The sequence below is a fragment of the Ornithodoros turicata genome, chromosome 1 (genome assembly GCF_037126465.1).
Source record: "Ornithodoros turicata isolate Travis chromosome 1, ASM3712646v1, whole genome shotgun sequence".
Lineage (NCBI taxonomy): Eukaryota > Metazoa > Arthropoda > Arachnida > Ixodida > Argasidae > Ornithodoros > Ornithodoros turicata.
The window spans coordinates 171,493,755-171,501,562 of record NC_088201.1 but is presented as its reverse complement, the minus strand read 5'-3'; the positions used below and the strand labels follow the sequence as shown (position 1 = coordinate 171,501,562).

Below are 7,808 nucleotides of genomic sequence, written 5' to 3'. Positions count from 1 at the left end.
AATTCGACGTAGAAAAAACGTTGTATATCAACGAAATGAATGTTGAATCGACGATGAAAGCGACGATGAAAGCGATGAAAAAGAAGGTTTCATCCGAACGATGAAAGAGAACGAAAGCGAGCAAATGTCCGCTCGAAAACATGTTAATTTAACAAGTGCCGATCAACGTAAATTTAACGTATATGAAATGCAGTTTATATGTGAATACAACGTACCAGACTGTACGACATGAGAGCATAAAATAAACAGCGCTTTACAACGTTTCTCCAATGCTGCCATGACGATAAAAATTACACGTTCAGTGTAATTTTACACTTATTTTAGTATATCCCCTTAACACTTTGAATGTTCATTTAGACATCCCAAGTCTGGTATAAAAATAATTTCGCTTTATTACCCAAAGCACTATGGCATAAGCGTTGACTTGAATTTGCTATAGCCCTCGTGTTTATCTTCTGCACTATTGGCTTGTGGTTGCTGGGACCTCTGCTTGTCTGTACACGTAGGCACTTGGATGTTGCATCTGTAAAAAATCGGGAAGTGTCAACTGATGAACTGTTCATGCCTGTGTCAAGACCACTTTGTGGTTATTTATGTTTGCAAATCACAGAGCGTCCGTTTATATAGATCACGATCACAATATCACCACCTTATGTAAATAAGAAGGATCGTCGATGTTACTCACCAGTATAATTAGCTCGGGTCCTGCCTGCTAGCGACGCAACTGTAGCCTCTGGTCCCTTGTTGCCTTATGAACGAACCGATTTCATTGTTCCTTCGTGTTTTCCAATCGCTGGAACTCACCGGCCAAGTAGAAGTTCCGCCGTCAAAGAACACTGAGAAAAACGACACACACATGATACAGACATTTCGACGTTAGAGAATTTTCCGATATACGCAGCATTCTTACCTGTAGAGCATTAGACGGTAAATGATTCCAAGCTTGCTCAAAGAGACACTTTCCGAGTCCTAAAAGAATATGTAAGATGAAAACTGCAGTGAATCGACCACAAACTAAAAGTAGCACACCACGCTAATGTGCCTAGAAGCATAGCCAGGATCGTTTTCATTTTCATGAATTCGGTGGGCTGAATCGACTGGAAGAACAATAGAGTCTCAAACGAACGCTAATAAACAAAGACACCACGCCCGTTTACCTGTATAGACTGTGGCCGCATGTGGTGCATCCGTTACCTACGAGGGATACTCACTCAACCTGTGCTTGAGCTGTTCGCGCTGGAAATTACCGCACTCCTATCGAGACGCCGACATGTTCCTCAGCTCCATCCTCCAGCGGCGTCTCGAACAGTTTGAAATTAACCGTTGCAACGGCGCAACGGGCGAGGGCATCACGTGATTCTCTCTTCTGCGCCTGACGAAAAAATACGCCTTCTGCGCAGATTTCTCCTGTGACCGGCTGGCCGGGCGCCATGGCGGTGGTACGGTGGTGTGGGGGTCTCAGCTGGCAGGGGGGCAGAGTTAAGAAGATGGGGTGAAGGCGGATGTCGGAGAAAAGGGGGCTGAAACGCCCAAACTTTTATTTTTCTTTGAAATGAATAGAATTTGATTATAGGTAGGGTTTTCAAGATGCTCTGAATTTGATAAAATACCCGTGTCTGGATTACTGGGTGAGCACTTACTGGCTGTCCATCAGCTGTAGGTTTCCGCCGTATCGAATTACTACCATATTAATATTTTCTTTGTACGATCTTTTGCAATGTTAACAGTAGCAGAGTCACGCAAAAGCAACCATGGTAAAGCGCTGTTGAACGGCCTGCGCGGCAGATTCATTGTTTGAGCATGCTTTTTGCTAAAGGCAAAATTTTCGCAAAAGCAACGTTGTATATTCGACGTCTGTCCTTCTGTGACTTTCCATTACAGTTATCGACGCTGTTTTCACGTATGACAATGTACTGTTAATTTGTGTGCAACAAATCCACGTTATATTCACGTAAAAGATTTGACATGCTGAATTGACTACGTAATGTCAGCGCGGAATCAATGTTCGCATTTTGCGTTCTACATTGTTCAGCAATATTCAACGTTAATTCTGCATTCTACCAACAATGTGTGTTGACTGGGAGCATGAACTCATGGACAGAGTAGAAGTAGACAGGACAACTGCAGACTCTCAACTGAAGTTTAATGAAGGAACACAGCATCTTAACCTTCTTTAAATTTGTCATCATGAACATATACCAACTACCCCGGATTGTTCCTATTGTGGAAAGGAAGGAATATCAATAAAAGCAAACGCAAGAGGGTTCGTCGGTCAGTGAAAGTGGAGAAGAAACGAAGAAAGGTTGACTTTTTCACCTGAGAAACATGTCTAGCACTGCCATTGTACACAAGAATTCCTGCCTCTGCACAACAAATCAACTGGAGCTCTTTTCATTGCCTCCAATCAACTTTTCCTTGGAAAAGTCAGAATACGTGGAGTTCTTTCCCGTTTCAGGACCAACATCGAGTGGTGTGATTGAGTATAATGTTCCTTGTCTTGGAGGTGGCTTCTTCAATCTACAGTCGAGTTTCTTACACATTCAATGCGAGATTGTTCGCAAAAATGGAGACGCGGCATCCGCTACGGTAGGCACGACTGTGACACCAGATAACGTGATCCCTGTTCAGAGTTTTGCCTCTTCTCTTTCAACATGTGCACATTTATCTAAATTCGACACTGGTTTCTAATTTCGAACACTATGCATATTGTTCCTACCTGGATATCATTACGAACGCAAACAATGTTACTCAAACCCACACACTGTCCGCAATGTTATTCGAGCCAGATCCTGTGGGAGAGTCAGAAAATTTTGCCTTGCCTGCTGAAGCAAAAGGGATGTTTCCTCGTTACAAATGTGCTAAAGGATCTGCACTCTGTGATCTTTATGCACCAATCTTCAGTGACATCTGTCAGCACGAAAAATTTTTACTTAATGGCACCGATATCCGTGTTGTGCTCTGGCAGACGACTAGCGAATTCAGACATCTCGCTGGTCCTGCTGAGAATGAAAAGCATACAGTGAAGTTTTCACGCATTGCCCTCTACCTTCGACGTGTGCAGGTTTCACCCACCGTACTTGTCGGCATTGAGCGAAGACTTCAAATGACACCTGCCTCGTATCTCCTACGAGGTTTGGAAATTAAGTACAGAACGATTGCACCGAACCAGTCTCAGACGATATTCGATTACCTCTACAGTGAAAGAGTTTCATCAAAATTGACGGTGTTGATGGTCAAGACCATTGCCTACCAGGGCAACTTCCTGCAAAACCCTTTCAAACTGGAGCATTTTAAACTAAAGAGAGCAGTGCTCGATGTTGGCGGTCAACAGTACACGGATGACTTTGACTTTCCACAGGATATTTACACAAAAGGTTACATGAACTTGCTTCACAAACTGAAGCGCAAAGACATCCCCCTACCTCCAGAGGCCTATCAAAAAATTTACATTTTTCCGGAATATTAATACAAGACATGCTGCTTACAAGCATTGCTGTCTAAATTAAGAACACAATTATTGGAATAGGGATAATACAACTACAACCATTTGTGGTACACTAGACTTTCCCCAAGAACACACTGACATCCCTCACTCATCCTGAGGATGTCATGTCTGGACTCTCATGTCGGGACAGCAGTGACATCCTCGAAATATCCCCACATGATCCTCAATTTGTTAGAAAAGTGTTAGAATGAGACTCCAGAGATGGTCCTAGGGACAACGTCTGGTGACAAGACTGGGATACTCTCAGGAGCACTATAGGATCATGTAAAATCCTCCAGTAAATCTGCTTTCATTTCTCACTTTTAGAAGTGTGCAGACGTTTACAGTGGAAACGGACTCTCTCTCTTGCAGTTTTCAACCTTGGCCACCAGCTTGTCATTTTCCGTCTCTCATTTATTATTGTTTTTCGATGACGAACAATGGGTGCCATGGTATCAAAAGCAAAAAATATAAGAGCACATGTGCCACTAAGTGTAAGACCAAGACAGCCGACGTCGAAAGGAATATCCAACCGTGGCATTTCCTTTCACAGATAAACCATATACTATACAGGGTGTCCACGCTAAGTGTGAACAGATTTTTTAAAAATATATCAATCACTTTTTCCGAGATGAAATCAAATGCAATATAGCATATGCTGAAGGGCACACCCTACGGGGGCATTAACAGACTCCTAAGGCAATGTATTAATTAACTTTCAATAAGTAAATTTTTAATTATAAAAGCTACCAAGTTGCTCCAATAAGAACATCTGATCGCTTTGGTCACCAGATACCAAAACCGTTTTCAGAACAAAAATCCGTTCGGTAGATCGTCCGCAAAAAAATTCGTGAAGGAACGCCATTTTTTTCTTTATTTGGTTTATTGCGCATCTTCAAAGAAGCGGCTTTCCTTTACCCCCAGTGTGAGCGAGTGAAAGAGCACAGTGCCGCCTCATGCGTCGAAGATTAGCTTTAACTTGCGGAAACAAAACAAAAACACAAATCTATCGGGTGACTCTATCGCGACTGCCCTTATCTTGGGCTGCATTTTCTGTTTTCTTTTAATCTTTTTCCAGGACGCAAGAGGCGATAGTGTGCTCTTTCATCCTATCGTATTGGGGGCGAAGGAAAGACGCGTCTCTAGAGATGCGCAATGAATAAAATAAAGAAAAGAATTGCGTTCCTTCACGAATTTTTTGCGGACGATCTATCGAACGGATTGTTGTTCTGAAAACGGCTTTGGTATCTGGTGACCGAAGAGATCAGATGTTCGCATTGGAGCAACTTCGTAGCTTTTACAATTAAAAAGTTAACTATTGAAAGTTAATTAAGACATTGCCTTAGCAGTCTGTTAACGCCCCACTAGGGAGTGCCCTTCGGCATATGCTATATTGCCATTGATTTCATCTCGGAAAAAGTGATTGATATATTTTTAAATAATCTGTTCACACTTAGCGTGGACACCCTGTATATTGCTTATCTTGCAAACTCCCGCATGTGCGAGAGTCCTCCTAACATCGCAGTCAAAACCAAGGGTGAGGTACCTAAGTTTAATTCAATTTCATGTATAAGCAACACACCAGTGACGAATTCCTTGGAGGATACGGATACAAACAAAGTAACGTCCGTGTTTCCTACTTAGTTGAATTAAAAAATACACCGAAAGTGAAGCGCGCGCTGTAATATGCCATCACTTTTCTGTATCTTCCACGGAAATGCTTCATGCAGCATCCCATCAGGGACAAGATCATCCGTGTACATGGAAAAGTGAAGTTTTCGTGCTTCACACTGCTTCACACCTTTAGCGCAGTTGTACTGTTCCTTGCTACAGCGATCTAGTGCATACAGCTTGGGTTTTAAGCAACAAAAAACAAGAATATGATCACGAGGCATCTCATTCTTAAACTTGCCCAGTACCATTTTGTTTTTTGTCGAATATGAAGGATTGTCCTGCTCATAGGCTGAGTTGTCCAAGTGATCGTCGGCTAGTTCAAGCAGTGACTTTTCATCGCTCAGCATTATTATATAGGAATCTGTATCCATGTACAACAGTCTAGTATTGGGAGCAACATGCATCAGATGATTTTAATAGACGTCAAACATCTTAAGCTTTGAGAGTTCCAGTATTGTGATACCCAAGTACAGCGGTTCTTTCATCTGAAGCACTGCCTGAGAGAACTGGAAAAGGATTACATGACCACTTAATCCTCGAAATTGTTTGAGGTTTGGCTTATGCAAGAGTTTCAACACTTGTTCGTCCGTCACTGTGAGGCGACAGTCTACAAATTGTCTCACTTGCATACAAAAAACTGCCGTCAACCGCATTTATCATTAACCTGCTTTTTTGCGTTCGAATGCATTAGTGGCATTTCTTCGCAGTTCGTGATTGAAATCCGCATAATCGCGAAGAAAAGGTTTCTGGTTGAATTTTAGAACTCTGTGAACCTTTGTCACTTGCAGTCCCAATTGCATGTACAACTGCAAATTGCGATAGTGAAGAAAGTACGTCTCTTTGTTGAACAATGTGAGCAGCAGCTTTAGCTCGATAGCTTTCGACGGAAGCTGACAATAGGTCGTAGGGAATGGACATTTTCTCTGGTGCAACTGGAAAATCACTATGTCGATCACGAATTTCTTGATCATACAAAGGATCCACTTCGAGAAAGTAACCGATAGATGCATCACGTGGAATGCGATCGAGTTACATCTAGGTTCTCAATTTCTTCCTCTGTCAACCACTGAAAACCTCTATAGGTCAGCGACTCTCGCATTACTGATTCATACAGACCGTTAACGTCAATGTACTTAATTATTCTTGTCGGCTGTGTTGGATCAAACTGCTCTGTTTCGGGAATATTTGCGGTCGCTTTTCGGAAAGAGCATTGTGTTACACCTCCTCACAAACCATTCTCAATTAGCAGGTGCGCATCGGGGTCGTGAATGACTTCTAGTTGTATCTCTCTAATTTTTAGTGCACAGGACATGCTTAATCCTGGGAGAGATACAAAATGCAGGGGCTCAATTTTGTGCACATCAAGTGTCCATTTGTGGAAGTTTTGAAACACACCTGCTAAAAGCAGTGTGTCGGTGAGCAGGTACAAATCCGAATATTCTTACGGGGTGGCAAACAAGGCACATCATCAACATCCAAGTCAGCGATATGACTGTAGCAAAAGACTCCCTTGCGAACGACAAGTCTAAAGTGTTCTTCGTTTGAGAAAAACTGTCGCAGACAATGAAAGTTTTCCACTCCCTCGTCACGCAGATTTTTCACCAACGTTTCAAGACTTGCATTTAGGAGACTCAAACTGTCCAGGAATATAAAGGAACCAACGTCAATAGGTTTGAATTTTTGACAGCTGCTGGCAATCACTCTTATGTTCGATTTTTTTAGCAAATGCAAATGAGACACAAGGAAACTCATATCCTAGTTAGCATTGTGAGCAATGATTGGAATCTTCTGAGGTTTTCTGAAATTGAGGTTGCACGATTGACACAAGGATTGTCGAAACGTTCCACTCACATGGTCGTGGTCACGCACTTCGTTTCTTTGCAAACGACTCTTTCCAAAAGTTTCAGTGGGTGGCGGCAGCGTGCTGGCGTTCGTTCTCTTCGCTCATTTCCAGACGTCGTTTCCAAATTTGATTCACATTTGATGCACTTCTTCTGGTCTGGTGGAGCAGATGGCACAACACTGCAAAGTAGAAGAGCGTTTAGTATCTGCAAACTTGTATCAACAGTCCGTACAAAACTGTTGTCTTGAGATTTCCAGAATGACTCAACAGCTGGTTCCACCAGTGGTGCAGATATTTCGATATCATGCACGTGCGAGGAATGCAGAAGTTAAAATGTTAAACAAAACAAGAGCTTGACCCACCTGTGAGCATGAGAGTGTATGGACAATAGGTGTTGAATTCATCACTGGATAAAGGTTGAAAGGTGTTGACGGTAAATCATGCGTTTGCACGCTTTTGCTTGCGAGTTTCACATACTTTTCAGTCACGATGGAAGCCTGTGTCGCTGATATAAATGAAGAATACGGTCAGTATCTATAGCGCATAATTTATTTGGCACTTATATTCTCCTGCGAGAGCTCGGGGCTCCCCACCCAGGCAAAAATCTGGAGTGGGACCACTTCGAACTGGATTATCGGACACGAACCACTTCGAATGTGGAATCATTCACTGGCTGGGACCAGTTAAAAGTGGAACCAGTTTCACGGTGGTGCCACTTGAAGTGGAACCAATGGAAATTATCCACTGGTCCCCTCTGCTAAGTGGTCTCGGATGCGACCACTTAGCAGATGGGACCACTAAATGCAT

At 42.7% G+C, this 7,808-nt stretch overlaps 1 long non-coding RNA gene across 2 annotated transcripts; it reads right to left on the bottom strand.

The window, feature by feature from the left end:
• Positions 1-374: 374 nt before the first annotated feature.
• On the bottom strand, positions 375-1,293 carry LOC135372976 (uncharacterized). Of its 2 annotated transcripts, XR_010416199.1 has the most exons (4): positions 1,158-1,293; positions 911-969; positions 686-836; positions 375-523 (listed from the first exon to the last, which is right to left on the bottom strand). It is a non-coding gene; the product is annotated as an uncharacterized LOC135372976 (long non-coding RNA). The 2 variants fall into 2 exon arrangements; XR_010416197.1 differs by having other exon boundaries at positions 911-1,293.
• Between the last annotated feature and the right edge of the window lie 6,515 nt (positions 1,294-7,808).